Raw genomic sequence first — 18,661 nt, 5'->3', positions numbered from 1 at the left:
ATAAATTATTAAAAGAAAAGCTAAGCTGCTCAAAGCTAAACACATCAGTTATCTTGTTAAGGAGAAAAATATATGTGAATGGATCAGGATGATTAAATCACTGCAAGACATCATAACCTTCTGCTATGATTGCATATGGGGAACCTGATAATTTTAGTTGTCTCTGTCATAAGGGAGCAGAAAGGTATTTTTATGCTTGCATTTTATTACATAATGAAATATGGTACTCTAGGCACAAAGTGGGACAAGAGAGTGTGTGCAAATACATACGTACATACTTGTGCATACACACATATTCTTTTGGTACACATCCTTCCAGATGCACTTGGAGTCCTGGCTGCTGTGAGGGTTTGGCAGCTTTCTTGTGCAGTGTGGGTGTTTATCATTTTACTGTGATTGTTCATGTTGTGATGAGTTTCCCCTTGGGTGCATTTTTCAGGCACATGTTCCTGTCAACCAAGGTCAATGCTGAGCCTGAGAAGCAGTGCACAGGTGCTGTGTCAGACTTAGCTTCTTTCTTTTGGCTGCAGACAGTGACACTTCTTAATTTAACTTATGATTAAACCATTGCCCTGATACAAGTCCAAATAGAGTCTTTCTGCATGGATTTTAAAAAAGGGTTCTTTATATAAACAAGGGAAGAAATTAGTGATTTCATAAAAACAGACTCTCAAGACCTGACCAAGAGCCTGTTAAAATTGATGGAAAGACTCCTTGAATTTTAGCAGGCCTTTAATGCATACTTTGGCGTTTATAATCCCATGTGGGAGTAGCTCTTTGTTAAATAGGAGGTGGTTTCTTACTTTACTCTCACTAGGTATAGTGCTGGTGGCTGTGGAGAAAGCTCAGGGTGATGGGAGAGTTCATGACAAAGAATGATCTTTTTCTTCGTGGGCGGCAACCAGCTTCCAAACAAAAAAGCCCTAAGGAGAGAAATGCATCAGGGTCATTACAACTGTCATTTGGCACTTACTAACATCTATTCTTGAAAGAAACTGTTAACACAATTTTGCTGTTTCTTGCCAAGCAGTGAGGGCAAACTGGCAAAGTTTTGAAGCTAGAATTGGACTGCAGGCTTTAGAGCTCCTCTCTAGGATCAGCTGATCAAGAAATATGGAAAACTGAACATGCTTAACCCTTTCACCTGCAGAAAGAAATCCATGCTTGTCCATTCACAAACATGTACTGTGTTTCTGTCCAAATTCAGATGTGTAGTAGAGATTATGGAAAGGTCAATTTGGAATAAAATCTGGCAAGAGATGTCAAGAACAACAAGAAGGGCTTCTCCAAGTACATCAGTAGCAAAAGGAATGCTAGGGACAATGTGGGTCTGCTTCTGGATAGAGTGGGTACTGTGGTAATGAGGGATACAGAGTATGTGGAGTTACTGACTATCTTGTTTGCTTCAGTCTTTGCTGGTGAGGCCAACTCTCAGGAATCCCAAACCATGGAGGCAAGAGAGAAGAGTCTGGAGCAAGGAAGACTTTCCCTTGGTTGAACAGGATCAGGTTAGATCATTTAGGCAAACGTGACTCCTGCAAATCAAGGGACCGCTGTGGGATGTGCCCACCAGTGCTGAGGGAGCTGCCAGATGTTATTGCTAAGGCACTCTCCATGGTGATGGAGAATAGAAGAGCTGCCTGAGATCAGACCACTCTCCAAGGTCATGGAGCACAGGAGAAACATGTGAGGATTGGAAGAAAGTCAGTGTCACTCCAGTCTTCAAAAAGGGCAAGAAAGAGGATCCAGGAAATGAAAGGCCAGTCGATGTCACACTATGACATGAAATAACTCAGGCACTCACTCTGAGATGCAAAAGAACAACAGAAGGAAATTTTATTTCTGACCTTGCAATATAGAGAATTCTAAAAGTGACAATGGATTGGAGGATGATATTGCCACCTCTCCAACTACACTGGTGAATTCAGTTCATCAATTCTCTCCTCCCACAAAGAAAAAACAAAACAATTATTATTTACATGAACAGTGCATGAGAAACTCTAGTAGAAATATGTAAATATCAAAAGGCATAAAAAATTTTAAAAGAAATTTAAAACTTTTAAAAAACTAGGGTGACAAGTCAGCCTCACCTCCATCTCTGAAGAGAGAATAGAACAACTTATTCTAGGGATGGAATAACTCTAAGCATGCTGGAGTGAAGAAAGTTGTAGCATGGATTCACCGGGGGAAATCATGCTTGACCAATCTGATAGGCTTCTAGGATGGACTAACTGGCTGGGTAGATGAGAGGAAAGTGGTGGATGTTGTCTACCTTGACTTCAGCAAAGATTTTAACACTGTTTTGCCTGACATCCTCATGGACAAGCTCAGGAAGTGTGGGTTGAATGAGAGGGCAGTTGGGTAGACTGAGAACTGAATGCATGCCAGAGCTCAGAGTTTGTGATCAGCAGCACAGAGTCCATCTGGAGGACTATAGCTTGTGGTGTTACCCAGGGATTGGCATTGGGTCCTGTCTCATTCATCTTAGTCATCAGTGCCCTGGATGAAGGGACAGAGTGCAGCCTCAGTAAGTTTGCCAGTACTGCAAAACTGGGGGGAGTGGCTGGTACCCCGAGAGCTGTGCTGCCATCCAGCAAAACTTGGATAGGCTGGAGAGTTGTGTGGAGAGGAATCTGGTAAAGCTCATCAAAGGCAAATGCAGGGTCTGCTGCTGGAGAGGAATAACCCACTGTGCCAGCACAGGCTGGGGGCTGACCTGCTGGGAAGCAGCTCTGAGGAGAAGGACCTGAGGGTCCTGATGGACAACAAGGTCCATGAGCCAGCAGTGTGCCCTGGGAGCCAAGAAGGCCAATGTTATCCTGGGGTGCATTAGGGAGAGCATTGCAAGCAGGTCAAGGGAGGTGATCTTGCCCCTCTCTGCTCAGTCCTGGTGAGGCACATCTGGAGTGCTGTGCCCAGTTCTGGGCTCCTCTGTTCAAGAAATACAGGGAACTACTGGCATGGGTGCAGCAGAGGGCAATAAAGATGATAAGGGTGCTCTGGAGCATCTCTGTGAGGAAAGGCTGAGGGACCTGGGCCTGTCCAGCCTTGACAGGAGATGACGGGATCTTAGTGCATACAAATCTCTTAGGTGTGGGTGCCAAGAGGATGGGACCAGCCTTTTCACTCGTGCCCAGTGACAGGACAAGAGACAATTGGCAAAAAGTGAAACTGGGCAAGTTCCATTTGAAATGAGGAAAGCTTTGCTGTGTCGATGACACCCCTGAAATAGGCTGCCCAGAGCAGTTGTGGACTCTCCTTCTTTGGAGGTATTGAAAACATGCCTGGACATGGTTCAGTGCAGCCTGCCATAGGTGCTTTAGCAGCAGGAATGGACTAGATGATCTCTAGAGGTCTCTCCCAACCCCAGCTATTCTGTAAGAGTTACCAGATTTTTGACTTTCTTTGAGTAACAGTAATTATAACCTATGATGTGGTAATGCTTTAAAATCAAGGATGTTAATAGACTTGAAAGAAATTTATTCATCTATTTAGACTGCATAATGGTTTTGCTTTCACTAGGAGTGGGTAAAAGCCAGATTTCAGTCTTGTTGGTCAGATTTTTCCTGTTAGGCCAGCACACGCTGTCCAGAGTAAAGGAGGAGTTGGGAGCTGATTAATCCTCCAAGGACCTTGTACTTTCTCTGTTTGTCCTGTTTTTCCTGGAATAAAAAAGCTAGAACTCGCCTCTCACTGTGTCTAAATTGACAAGATCCATGATGTGTGAGAAGTTCAAGGTCTGAGAAGAGACACCTGTACCAACAGTCTATCACAATTTAGGATTCACTGGGACTCCAGTACTGCTGTTGTGCCATGGCTGCATCAGCCTTTTTAGAAAGGCTGGTAGGTAAGCAATGGTAAACTGCAGTACAAAATCAGCAATTAAATATGAAAAAGTTTTTTTTTTTTTTCATATTTAAGGAAAAATAAATTTGTGGTTGTTGTGGCTGTTGGGGTTGTTTTGTGGTTTAATCCCAGCTGGCAGCTAAGTATCATGGACCTGCCTTTTCCCTCAGTAACTTCCCCCTTGTAATTTCCCCCTCACTCTGATGGGATGGAGAAATTGGAAAAAGGTAAAAGCCATGGGCTGAGAAAATAACATTTTAATAACTGAAAAAACCTATAATAATAATAATAATAATAATAATAATAATAATAATAATAATAATAATAATAGAGAAATCAAGAGGGATGGGAATAAATCCAAAAGAAACAAGTGATGCGCAATACAGCTGCTCGCCACCTGCTGACCAATGCCCAGCCCTTCCTGGCCAGCTCTACTGGTTTATATACTGGGCATGGCCTTCTATGCTATGGAATATCCCTTTGACCAGTTTGCTTCATCTGTCCTGGCCATGCCCTTCCCAGCTTCTTGTGCACCTCCTCATGGCAGAGCATGGGAAACTGAAAAGTCCTTGACTTCAGGTGGGCACTGCTCAGCAACAGCTAAACCATCTGAGTTATCAGCATAATTCCCATACTGAACCTAAACATCACTGCTCTAGCTACCAGGAAGAAATTTAACTCTATCCCAGCTGAATCCAGGGCAGTAGTGGCAGGAGTGATGACAATGCTTCACTGAAGCTGGACATAGATATCTAATTATATATTTATGCCATTTATATAAAAGGCTATATAATGGCTGGGCTGGAATCTAACTTGCTGTTTTCCCATTGCTGCCTTCATTCATTTGGGCAGTTTAATCCTGATTCTGTATCACTAGGTTATGTAAACTAAATATTGCTTAAATGCTTGACTTCAGCAAGTTCAGTGCAATCCACTCCAATACATTAAGCAACCTCCTTGGAAGCTCACAGAACAGTTTTCTTATTGATCTGAGGGGCTTGTTATGTTGACACTAAGTTGGTACATTTTTAATGTACTTTTGAATTTATTTGGAGCATTTGACTATGCCAAACTTTGCAAGACTGTAAGAAATGTAATTCAGTAACTGTAGAGTATAGAATTTCTTGTATGTACTATGAATGTTGGCACAGATTGAAGCTGGATTAGGTGAACAGTGCTGAACTCAGAGTATTTTGGATTTTTTTCTTGCACACATAAAGAAACAATATAATGAACTCATTTACTTGAGGTAATTCTGGAATAAATCCACTTTAATCAATGATGTTAAACTACCGAGGTGTGTTACTGATACAGCTGCATTTTATTACCTGCTTTGTAAACCACAAATAGCAGAGAGAAGCAGGTAAAAGTTTTTAGTTTCAGATGCAGGATGTGTGATGCAATCCACTACAGGGTTTATGCACATATGCACAGAGCATATTTTTGAGCTACTGTACTTTGAAATCTGTGCCAGACAGCTATGCAGCCAGACAGTAAACAAAGAAAAAGATACCTTAGGCCAGGAACCTTCAATAGACAGAGGGTTTTCCTCAGAGACTGGAAGGGGAAGCTTAGCATGTGTAAAGTCACAAGGGTTAGTAGGCCAACCAAGAGCAGCACTGTGCTTGTGAGCTACATGTATGGGATCTGAAGTTGTTGGGAGTTTTGCAACTAATAGTTGGGAATTTTGCAACTAAAAGAGGTAGGACTGCCCCAAGGGTTTTGACATCAGTTTCATTCCATTGATATCAACTGATTTACTTCAGATTTGGTCAAGGATGCACAAGGTGAATTTCATCTGCTGTCAAAGAAGGTTGTGAAATTTTATATGTATTGCTTAATTCAAAAACCATTTTCCTCTGACTATCAAATACTTCATGAAAATTTTGCCTCAGTCTATATAAAAAATGCTTTCTGACTGAGCCATTGAATACAGATTCCACTGTACAATGAAGAATTCTAATTGCAGTGAGTATTAACTGCAGACTCTTCCAGATCCCAAGATGGAACTTTGTAATTTAAAGTTTTGATATGTAGCTTGCATTTTTTTTAGAAATCCTGTGAAATTAATGAAAAGATTGAAGACAACATTGTGGTATTTTGATTTTCTTTTCTCCAAAGCCAAATATAAACTTAAAAGCAAAGCTGCACAATTGATTTTAGACTTTAAGAAGACTTGAAGGATTATTTCCCATACTTCAGTTGAAAGTGAATATAGCAACGAAATAAAAAATAAATCTGGAAATGGAATATTAAGCATAAAATGTATTCATAGAAAGGAAGGCTGCTGGAATATGGTATTACTTCTGCTAATTTTGATTTGGCTTTTGAGGTGTGAAGGTTTTTTATTTAGTTAGTTTTCAGGCGATTTATTTTTGATCTACTTGTAATAATGATTATTATGACATGAGTACAATAATGTCGTGGCCAGCTAATGACAGTGTTCTGCACCATCAAAATCAATCTGTCATGCCTATTGGGAAATGTAGTTTCAGGTCTTTTCTCCCCATCATAATGAAAAACACCCGTAGTGTCAAAAGTTATTTTCCTTGTCTGTCAAACAGTACAATAGAGAAATTTGGAGAGGTTTTATAGCTGTTAACTTCTTTCTTTGGAACATCCGAGCACTGGGTCTGCTGAAGCAGGAAAACCAATGTTCTGCTGGAGGTAGAGAAGAGACTAAGTAGCAGAAGGCATTTAATTGCAGAGAAGGCAAATAGGAGAAAAACTGCAAAATGGGATTTCTTCCTGTTGATATTTGTAGTCCAGAGGGTTCAATCTCTGAACATCATCCAAAATCTGAGGAGACTGGCAGGAAGTCTGGCAGAGTTTTTACCAGTGATACGCTGTCTGGGAAAACAACTTTATTACCAAGAATTGGTCCTTGTATTTCAGTGTTGGTTTTGCAGAAAGAATACTCAGAACTGTAACTGTTCTACTTAAAGGTGTTAATCATATTAACATTGCCCTATCTTCTCTTTTCTCCATGTATACTATCATTGCCTGAAAAGTAAAGAAAATAATAATCATGTTTCTGTCTTCCTGCTTCACTGGGTAGGAGTGTACTATAGTTGAAAGACTGGTGCAGTGCTGTGCAGGGTAGGGAAAAACCAAGCTTACAATATAATACTGATCTGCCAACTCTTTTCCAATATACAAAAGGAAAAGGACTTTTGCTTTACAGTGATCCCCCTATATGAAAGGGATTTTCTCAACAGTTTTGTGTTTGAGATTCTGTGTTTTCCTCAGGGTTCATCACAGGTCACACCTCAACAACCTACAGCAGTAAGTAGCTGAAGTAGCGGGATGAGACTGTTAAATCCAATAATTGTTTTTTTTCAGAAATGTAGTTGATCGTAACATGCCTGGGACAAGACAGGTGGTTAACCTTCCAAAGATTTTGACAGCTGCATGGGAGCAACTGACCCTGATTACCTGAATTAAGACATTTTCATGCCAAGGAGCATTTTCATGCTCCCTCCCCTGCAAGCCAGTGGCCAAAACCAGTTTGCCAATTTGAGAGCAGAGTTAGTCCTGAATCTGCAGTGTCTCTGCTCTTTATATGCCTGGGGTTATATGGTGGTCGTATGTCTGGGTTGTAAAAAGATGATTAAGGTTCTTTAAGCACAGTACTAATAACAGAAAATTAAGGGCCCATTGACTCTTTACAGGAAGCCTATTAAGCTAATACCAACAAAGCTATTTTTCCCATTTTAACTAACGTGGTTTTGTTAGTTTGTGTTAGCTGCTTTTGTTGTAATTCACTCTGGCTTTTTCTCAATGCTTGCACTTTGGCTTTGTGATCTCTGTTTTCTTTCCATCCAGAGTTTCCTTTTCTATGCTTCTCTCAGGAATAGATTCCTTCCATCCACTACAAGAATAAGTCTCAAATCAATTGTTGATTGAAATCTTGGTTCCCTGGGTGTTTCTCTCCACTGCCTTTAATAGCGTCAGGATTCAAGATACATTTGTTTTTCTTTCTTGCCATTACACAAATAGCGCTCTCCAGTAGGACTTTGAAGTTCATATTGTATTCATTAATAAGACTTAAAATATTTTTGAGACAGTCCCTCCTAGCCCTTCTTCACCAGCAGGATGTGTAGCCCATTGCATATGAATTGGTTCCGGGAGTGGGGCCAGGGAGTAAGGGAATGGGGCTGGGCCAGGGAGCAGGAATAACTGCTTCCCTAAGTGTGGGAAAAAGGATTTCTGGGTCCAAGCTTGTGAGGGTTGAGGAGATGAGAAGTGCTGTCATCTGCATTGAGCATGGCAGGGAGTAGGGTCTGCTAGGACCCCAGGAAGGTCACAATTTTTTGAACCAGCTGTGATTTCAAAAGTTGGTTTGACCAAACTGGGATGAACTGTTTCCAGCACAGTTTTGGCTACCCACAACCTCTGTTGGCTTAGTCCTGTATTCCTGATGCCAATGCATTGCCCAATGATGTCAGCGGGTGTTTTTGGGTTTGCAAGGAATGCAGGAATGGGATCTCTGAAAAACAGAATCCCTATGGTAGAAATGTTCTAAAACTGAAAGATGTTTTGCAGAAGCTTGCCTGAAAAATTTTAGCAAGAAAACTGGGCTCCTTCAGGCCCTTGGCTATTGTTCTTATGAATTATTCTTGCAGGTAGCTTGCATTCTTCCATGCTGTCATCAGACACTTTTGTGAAATGCTTTTGAAGGCAAATAATTCAGGAGAATCTTTCTGACCAAGACAGCATCTACCAATTGCCTGGATACCACTGAAGTTTGTGAGATTTCAGAAGTACTCTTCTGAATTGTGCCTTGTCAGATCATCATGGATATTTCAGTGGATGTTTTATGGAGCTGATAACAGCTCTCAAGTGTTGAATATTTTAGCTTTAATTGATTTTTCTCCCTAGAATTTAACAGTATGCTATTGTGCCTTCATTGGCCTTTGCTAATATTTTCATTAGTTAAAGTGGAGGGGAGCCACCACAATTCTTGGAAGAGTATTTTCTGCCAGAGCCAGCAGTATGGCAGTCTTTAACATTTCTTCTCATTCTTAGCAAAGGACTAGACTTCCTTTTCTTCTTCTTGGTTTTACTCAGTGGTGTGTAAGGTCTGAGACAGGAATTTGGTTCTTTGTAGTAGATGTGTCACACATGCTGACACATGAAGCAATGCCTTTGTCAGTGAATCTGTAATGGACTCATTGCTGGGGCTTACAATCTGCAAATGCTTTCTATGCCCTTCTGCAAAGAACTGATTATAGTTTGATGCAGAAAATAGTATTACTTTTCCTAATGCAATGCTCTAAATATTCAGGGATTCCTTAAGTGTCTGACATGCTTAATAAGTTCACCAGGGTTATCCCCAGATACCTTTAGGATGAAAGCTTCTGAAATGTGTCAGCTAGTTAGATGTTAAGTTTTTATACACAAGATGCCCTGGACACCAGAGAGTTCCTGCTGTAGCAGTGTGTTGAATCAATTTCTATGTAGCCCTCAGCCACTGCTGTGTGTTGGCTTTTGTCAGACTGTGACAACCCCAACTGTGTTGGGGTTTTCTTACCTTCTGAGACAAATGTCATTGGCCTTTTCTGACCTTGCCTTGTTGTCACACATGAGATTTTGAAAGGTCTTTTGAAATTACTTGGTTTGTCCCTTGGTACGATAATATTGTAGAGTACTACTTCCTGTATTTTCCTGCTAGAACATAACGGTTTTTACAGTGGTAAAGTTTTAAACAGAGTTTGAAATACTTGGCATTGGGATAGAGGTTTTTGCATGCAATATATTAGTCAATGTGACTTACTAAACCCCTAAAAAGAGTGGCTTGTGCAAGAAACTGCATATTCCCTAGTAAATCATAGAAGTGTAGGAATGGGAGGGAGCTCAGGCAACCAGTTCACTTCTCTGTTTTGTGGCTGAGCCAAGACTATTTTTGACAGTGATGTGTCTAACTTTTCCATAATGGACTCCAGTGATGAGGATTCCATGACCAGCCTTGGTGAGCTGTTCCAGTGCATGGCTGTTTTTGTTAGTTATTTTGTCCTAATAGCCAACAAATCTCCTTTTACCACACGGCAAGAGGAACTATTCTTCTAACCTTGCTGAACCTGAAGAACAGTTGATCACTGTCATATTTATTACGGCATCTTGCATATTTGAAGACTTATGTCTTCCCTCAGTCTCTTTTCTAGACTAAACAAACCCAAATCTTTCAGCTTTTCTTCCTAGATTGTATATTCCAACCTTTTTTATTTTTTTTTTTCTGGACTAAATCCGCATAAATCTTGAAAGATATAGTTCAAAACTGGGCTTTATTTTTGATTTGAGGTATTGCAAGTACCAGAAGGTGTGGATTAGTTACTTCTCATAGAACACCATATTTACAAGAGAATTATACTTCTAACATCTACAACTCTGTAGCTAACTTGCCTTTTTCTACTTTGTAGTTGTTAATTTGATTTTCCTGCTGAAATGCAGAGCTTGTCTTTTTTATTTCATCCTATTAGTTTCACAGGCAATGGTTAATTGACAACCCTTTCAACCTGTGAAGGTTTTTCTACTTTTCACAGACAGATGCTCTGCAAATTTGAAGTGCATCTACATATTCCACCATTCTGCTGGGCTTTAGTCAATCTTTTCAAAACAAAGTGATAATGATACAGTTTTCATCCAGGAATCATATGGTAATGTATTTTGAAGAACTTTCTTCTACTGGTTTCCTGATGAAAATGCTGAGGGCATGTTGTGCAGCTTGTGTCACAATCTTTCTAAACTTGAGATCCTATTTTCTTTTTCTCCCTTAACCTGTGGGCCATAAATGTGGAACAAAATAGAATGGTCTGAGATGATTTATTTTTCATCTCCATTAGGAAGGTTGTCCAGAATACTTCCTGTGTCCCTGTTTCCCCAGCCCTTCCCCAGAGCCAGTAGTCACTTCTGGTTGGTCTGGTCTGAGTCACACCTGACAGTTTTATTAGTGCTCATGAACAGCGTTGGGCAATGGCTGGATCGCTGGCTGAAACTTGGCAGTATGTCTGTAATATCATGGATTTGGGCTTCTGGCAGGCAGGCAGCTGACACCCTGGGACACTGGTTTGACAATGGACGTCTCTGTTCATCTCAGAAATAATTGTAACAGAAAAAAAATAATCTTGCTGTGATAGTCATCTACAAAGCAGAAAAAAAAAATAAAAAGAAAACATAGCAATTTACCTAGTGTCTAGTCTATTCACTAACAGGTTTCTCAACACTGAAATGGTTCCTCTTTTCTTCCCAAATTATTTAAGAGCAATAAACATACTCATCAGCTGACTTGTCCTCCAGCGGCTTTGAGAGTTTTTTAAAGGGCTGCTTTATTTCCTCTCCTTCATTCCTGGCAAAATCACAAATATCTAGCTGAACTCACATTACTTAAATAGAAAGTAATAGAAGAAATGGTTGTACAAGTAGTTCAGGGTCTGGTCACAAGTATGCACTAAGCTGCTGGTTCTTCTGGGTGAATTTCACCTTGAGCAGAGAAAACAATTACACCTTGTTAGCTCAATAAAGGTAATCATCCTTCTTGGATTTTAGTCAATACAGCTATAGAGTGAAGTGGAAAGACAAAATAGGACTCTAAAGAGCCTGATATCTGAGTGGTTATTTATAGCAAAAGAGAATAATCATAAAATAAGATGAAAATATTTTCATTTTAGACTGTTATCCTAAAACAGATCACTACCAATTTGAACCAATAAATAATGGAGAGAAGTGTTTAAAAAGAAAAAATACTAATGAAAACATTTTTGTTTTTTAATGTTTCTTCTGGAAGCGTGCTGTGCCAGGTGCAGTAGTAAACATACCTCCTTTGAATCACTGGAGATGAAAACCAGCCATATACTTGAGCTTAGGTGGTTCTTATGGGTTTATAACTCTTTTGTATCTTTTGAGCATTCAGGAAAATACGGCACGCAGATTTTTAAACTATGATTCTGGCTACAGAGGCACAACACATTCTTTTCTGTTTTTAATAAGTCTCTCTCTTTGTGCAACAAATCCTTCTAAAAAATGGTACCAGCAGTGCTAACCAATGGGTAGCAGCTAGAGGCTGGGGGGAGAGGAATTGCTTTGGCTGGACAGAGACGAAGGGATTTGTACACCCAAATTTCTATTGTTTTTAATAAGAATTTGGCTTCAAAAATCATAGCCCTCATATGTATTCAGTCTCTGAGAACTGGAGATCTCTCACCACGCATTCCTATCTCGTGTGATGCAATCCCCCCCGGCTGGTGCACCAGCCCGGGCAGGCAGGTGTGGCACAGCGCACATCCCCGGCAAGGCTCCTCCCTTGTCAGGAGCCCGTGGCTGCTCTTCTGGTGGAGAGCATCTACCATGTGATGGCTGGGGGCAGGAGGAACCCAGATCCCACCAGGAGTGCAGAGCTTCCTTAACAATCTTGAGAAGGTTTACTGAGTTATAATATGAATTGGTTTTTCTTATTCTTTCAGTGGCTTTTCAGGAGGTTAGGAGAGACTTTATGAAAATACAGGGTACTTGTACACTCTACCTATATTCCATATGCTCTGGTAAATTGCCATTCCAGTTCTCCCATGCAAATAACTGAAAGAAGTGGAAAAAACTTTTAAAAAATCCTTTTAATAAAATTGATTTCTTTTATGATGGGAAACCTGAGTAAAAATGTGGAAGTATTAAGTATGAAACAAGGGGATGCTGATTGATTTATTTTCTGAAGACCGCTGTGATAATTGAGAACTCTGTGTTTAGGATTATTTACCGGAGGACTAAGTGTTACTGTTACTTTCTTGTAGTCAGTTCATCAGTGGCTGATAAGTAAAGCATGTAACTTTGTAAGGTGTTGCAGGCAAAGGGAATTTTTGCAATAATGTTTGCATTTTCACTATCTTTTCAAGGGACTCTGTAATTTGTACAGAAGAGAACTAGCTATACAAGGACAGCATTCACTGCTACATATACTGATTAAAAAATTTCAAAGGAGTATTCTTGAGCAGAACTTCAGTGGTGGTAAGTTAGTTTAGCATATGTTTACTGTAAGTTTGTTAGTGTGGGAGATGTCAGAAAAATGAGAAACTTCAAAACCTTGATCAAGGCATCAAGACAATGGGACACATCATTTTGACACAGGAATTTTTATGGATTGCATGAGTCTGGCTGTACTCCAGAATTAGTTCCAGGCTGAACTATGGTTCCATTCTGTATCTTCCTTCACGTTAGAAACCTGAGGAGTGAGTGGTTATTACACTGACCTGTATTACGTGCACTGTTTAAGCACGCTGAGTACAGCACATGATTGTGACTCTATTTTTAAGTACACTTCTCTTTTATGTGTTTTTCCTTAGAATGGTTCTGTAGGTTAGTGTTGGACACAACCTGTACACACAATGTGTGTGGCTCTAGAAGGGAAGTCACACTATCTGCCAGTGCTGAACGTAAAGAAGAGGGGAAGTTCTCTCTTCTTAAACTGTATGAAAAGAAGGTATGAACAAGCATAATATTTTTACTTTCTTGCCATTACAGCTGCTGCTTTTATCTCAAGAAAATAAATGATCAGTGCCGATAAGGTGATGGCTGAAATTCTCCACATGTTTCCATAGATATGCAGCTTTCTGGCAGAATAGCACAATTCTTTGTGCAGGCAACTGAATCACCAGAACTAGTGGGCTAGATTAATGTGAGGAATTATATCTATTAATGTGAGGAATTATATTTAAATGTCTCTTTAGTGCTTGGGGTATCTCTAGGTGTCACTGGCATTTGCCTGCCTCCCCACCTACCTTTTCTCCCTCTATGCCAATCCTTTCAGGGCTAGTTTCTGCTAGTGAAATACCCACAGAACCTATCAGTCTGTTTCTGAGTCTGTGCCACCTGCCTGTGTCCTGACCACATCAATCCCTGTGGGGTTCAGCCCACATCTTAAAACTGAGGGAAGTGTGTTCTCATCCTCTTTCTTTTCTGTCTTGCTTGTGGTTACAGAAAAAAAAAAGTGTAGAGAATATGTATAATTTAGTCAGAAAAAGGCCTGTTTTGTGGTGTTGAATCAAGCATTCCTTAGGGTTCTTACCTTTCAGTCAACAGATGTTGAGATTTTTTGCCTGTTTTGGTGAATTAAAACATTTCACCAGGAGAATGATGTAACCCTATCCGGGGCTGGGATTTTTGTATTTGGTGCCCTCCTACTAAATTTTCCCCGTGCAGTTTCTGGAGGGATAAGAAAAGGAATGATTTCAAGAAAATCTATCTTAGGATATTTATTACAGAGGAAGGACAGGTAGATGTATTTATTGAGACTAATTGGCATCTAGAAAGAGAAAAAGTATTTTTTAAAAAGGAAGAAAATAAAAAGGTGTGTGTGTACAGATGGTGGGCAGGACAGTGGGAACGTGCTCTGGTATCTTGGTGGCTGAATTTCTTCTGGGAGATGTAGGATAAAAATCTCTCAGCAGAGGAAGAACAGAAAACCGAGGCTGAGATTGAGCCATTTGTGAGTGTGAATCTGTGTGTGTGTGTGTGTGTGTGTGTGACTGCACTTGTCTTTGTGTTTCCTAAGGGCTGGTTTAAGCAGCTTCCTGCTTAGTTTGCTGGTGTCTGTGTATTCCATTTCAATGTGCCTAGAGGCCTCTGATTGATTTATATGTTACTGCCAGCTTGAGACAGCTAATGTGGTTATCACCTCTAGCTGTTTACCCCACCCTTGAAGAGCTAAATAACTCCAGTGGTTCAGCAGCTGGTTTGTGAACAGCTCAAATATCAGCTCAGGGAGAGTGAGGGGGACACTTGGGCACAATAGCCTCACCAGCTGTCTGAGGCTGAGCCATCTCTTCTTGTTCATGTGAGCCAGTGTCCCCTCACATGGCACAGAGCAGGTACAAAGCAGTTCTGTGGCCAGGTGCCCTTTTGACAGCTTAGATACACAAGAAATAAATGTTATAGTGCTGAAGGTAGCTATTCTAGTATAGTTCATCTGAATGAAAGTGCCTAAACTCTGTGTATAAGGAGAAGCCTCATTTGCAGATGCTGAATTGGAAATGATTGTTAAGATGAGGAAAGCCCATTGGGAGTATACCTGGAAATGGGCATCTCAGGAGTGTCACTTGGAAAGCAAGACATCAGAGACTGGGATTCAGTTACTTAACTGTGTATCTGCTTCTGGACCTGTTTTTAAGATTCTTTTCATAATTCTAAGTGGAGAAATGGTTACTCTTTCACAGTATAGAGCATTTCTAATGACTCAAATAGGCCAAGTAATGGGGCATTCTAACCTGTTCATTCCTGCCCCATTTTTGCAGCTGCATCCAACCCAAATAAAAGTTAATTTTTCTAAGTGCTCACCTACTGCCTAGTGGATTTTTGCAGTGTGTCTAGAGTCACTTGACATAGGGTTCTCATCTTAGCATTGTGATTTAGAGAGAGAAGAGAAACTTCTGGGTACAGATGTCAATAGTATCAATTGCTCTGGGTTTCTGGGAAATGTCTAGCTGATACAAACTGTGTAAACAAATCTCTATGAAAAGCTATTTTAAATTAGAGTTTACACAGTCGAGGAAAAAAACTTACGTTTCCTTTTTGTGTCAGGTTAGAATTACAAAGGTAGATGCATATAAATAATGTTTTTTTCTTGAAATTTGTATCTAGCTATTTTCCATTTCTTTCTCTTTTTCTTGTTACAGTCTCCATGCTTACATAACAGCTCTCAAGAGGAAGCTGCTAACAAGCCCATCTGATCGTTTGTGCCAGCTGTTTTAGTAGAGGCATGCTGGATGCAACTGAGCTCCACCTTCTTTGCTGAGGTATGTTATATGTGAGACACCATAATATATATGGTTCAGTCAGAATGATAGCTGCTTAACCTCTTGGTACTCTTTTCATTAATTCTTTCTTGGATCAGTTATTGTGTTTTGTCTGTCACAAAACTGGGTTGAAAACTGCTCTGGGCATGGAATGTGTCATTCATTTAAACAACATCAAGGCACACTGTTCATGTTTAATTATTACTTTAATGTGAGTGCTAAACTGTTTTCAGTTACATCTAACAAACATGTTTTCTGGGACTGGTTGCTGGCTGACCTCAAGTAAGGGCATGTTAGGCTAAGCCTGGAAATGCTGCATCAAGCTGTCATCTCAAATAGAAGTGAGCTCATTCATCCTCCCCTGAACTATCATATAGATGAACCGATAGAAGCAGGATATATTAACTGCCCACCAGAAAGGACATTGCAGTGTGCTGATTTATGATGAGAAAATTTTAGAGTAATCCTATTGATGATGTCTAAAAACATCTGTTCACCGTTGCAGTAGCTAAGCTAGGAATACTGTGTAGTAGATGAAAGCCACCTGTTCATGAAATCTTTCAAAACAATATATAAATATTTCTGTTGGTGCTGTTGCATCAGTTCTTTTTTCAGGATATCCATTATGGCATGACACATTCATTTGGAAATGGTCAGAATATTTATAGGCCCAGTTCCAGTAGAACATGAGCATGTGACCAATACTCTTACTTTCAGTTGCTCAAGAAATCACTTTGATGTAATGTTTAGAAGTGACTGTCATGCTAAGGTAACTTTAATGACAGAGAGAAAAAAATATCTACATAGATTTTTTTTTCAAAATAAGGTACTGTAGAAGGTAATGTAAACAGAATAAGATAAAGTAGAAAGCAAGGTCTAAGCTCTGTCTATTTGAGAGAGGTCATTCTAAAAGAATAAGAGGAAACCACCACAATACCTAATGCTTTGGTTTTTGTAGTATTTGGGGGGTTTTCACATGCTCCAAATAAATTCCTTCTGAGCAATGAATATTGGGACATCCACAATCACTTCATAGGGCTGGTTCATTCCAATCTGAAACTAAGTCAGAGGGCACATCCACTTCAATTGACCTATCATTCACCCTGATATCCTCATTACTCTGTCTAAGTAGTTGTCTAATATAATGACAGCACTCCTATGAAGATGCAGACCTGACTTAAAACTTCCTACAGGCATGATCCTAAGGGTTGAGAGACTTGTTTGTTTCTAAGTAACATCTGTTGAGAAAATCCATTTTATCTGTCAGTGGATTTGTTTTGACATCTGAGACCAAACTTTCCCGGGTTCTCCTTTTTATTTTCTTCCTTCCTGTCTGTCTTTCCTGTTTCTCCACTGAAATGATGCTCATCACTATCCTTTCTTCCTGCCAGTGGCAGTGGGAGCAGCCAGCTGGGCTTGGCTTGAAAAGTACCAAATGAAGCTTATATGTGCCAGGAATGTCTGCCTGTGTTAGTGACAGCCACTAGCTCACCAGTTATTGTATCAGAGACTTTTGAAAGATAATTTGTAAGTGGGAATGACTGTGAAACCAGTTGTCTTTTGCTGCCCTTAATGTAGAACCATTAAGAGCTTTAAAATTTCAACTCAACTTTTGAGTTTGAAGAAAGCTCTCTTTGTAAATTTCCTGGCCCAGAGTGCTCTTACTTCATGCTCTTGCCACGGTACTCTGTTGGTTTGTCGTGGTTCTAAGGAATAAATCCTGTTTTAAATTTCTTTGGTTTCTTATAACAAAGGGCTCTGGAGAAAAGAAAATCTTTTAATCCTCCCCGCAATAACCTGACACGACCTTCTAAATACACTATTAACTCAAAAATATTAACAATATTTTGTAGCTGTCTTAAAAAGAGCTTACAATAGAGATGGACCAAATATTTAGAAGAATAATTATACTTAGTTCTGAGGAAATTAGTATCCATAACACAATTACACATTTAAAAAGGGCTAAATGTTAAAAACTATTTAAAAAGCCAGGCAGTAGGGTATTGTTCAGTAGCACTGGCAAAATACAGACACTTTTCTGCATGGTCTTTCTAGGCTTGTGATTTCCTGACTGCCTTAGCACAAATTACTTGCCTTCTCTCTGTTCTTTAGTAACTCTAATCTGTTTTTTTTTTCCCTTCATAACTGCTTAGCTTTCAGAAGATGTTCAAAAAAAATTTTAATATGCTTAATACGAGATACTTCTTAGATCTGCAGGAGACAGTTATAGCAGTAAAGAATCACAAAGGTAGCAACTTAAAATTAGGTATCCAACACTATACTCTGACTGGGGGCAGAGAGATGAACCTCAGTGTGGGATGAACAGCAGAAAAATTCAGAGGAAAGTCAGTAGGAAAAGCTAGAGAAAATTCTGGCTTGTTTTCTATCTCTTTGGTTAAAATACCTGAATTCAGAGATAAAATAGGGGTTTGGAGCCTGAAGTTTTTTTGTTACTTTTATGCTTCTCAGGTATGCAGCAAATAGCAATTGTGCATTCCCTCATAAAAATACTTGCTAAATCCTGCAGCCTTTAGTCAGCCACTCTCCATCATGAATTTCTATGAAATATCTGATCTAAACCTAGTGAAGTCAGTGAGAGTCTTTCAATTGCTTCAAGCACACATTGCAAAATCAGCTAGATCCATGGAGGGACATGGGGGATATGATGCCCCAGAGAAGGATGTGCGCAGGTATTCCCTGCTGCTGTGTGCCAGCTGGTTGCCTTGGAGCTGGTAATAACCATGCTGTCTGTCTGGAGAGTATTCCAAGGGTAGAATTCCCACTTTGACTTCAGATTTGAACCCAGATGAGCAGCTCCAATGGAAGCATATGCTTGGTGCCAACTCCTCTTCCTAGTGTAAGGACATTTTTGGTCAAAGAAGTATAACACAGAACCATTAAGGTGAGAAAGAAACACTGCAGGTCATCTAGTCCAACCTCCCTGCTCCAGCAGGGTGCCCTGCTGCACATTATTCAGGATTGTGTCCAGACTGCTTTTGAATATCTCCAGAAAAGGAAACTCCACAGCCTCTCTGGTT

At 40.0% G+C, this 18,661-nt stretch overlaps 1 long non-coding RNA gene across 33 annotated transcripts in view; it reads left to right on the top strand.

Moving 5' to 3' along the window:
- The window catches only part of LOC115495650 (uncharacterized), a 318,954-nt gene that overhangs the window by 14,899 nt on the left and 285,394 nt on the right, over window positions 1–18,661 (top strand). For all 33 annotated transcript variants that reach the window (XR_012056508.1, XR_012056522.1, XR_012056510.1 and 30 more), the window contains exon 2: window positions 15,504–15,623. This is a non-coding gene — a long non-coding RNA (uncharacterized lncRNA). The remainder of the gene's footprint in view (window positions 1–15,503; window positions 15,624–18,661) is intronic.

The sequence above is a fragment of the Taeniopygia guttata genome, chromosome 5 (genome assembly GCF_048771995.1).
Source record: "Taeniopygia guttata chromosome 5, bTaeGut7.mat, whole genome shotgun sequence".
Classification (NCBI taxonomy): Eukaryota; Metazoa; Chordata; class Aves; order Passeriformes; family Estrildidae; genus Taeniopygia; species Taeniopygia guttata.
The sequence above is the reverse complement of the archived record's forward strand: the minus strand, read 5'-3'. Positions and strand labels throughout refer to the sequence as shown.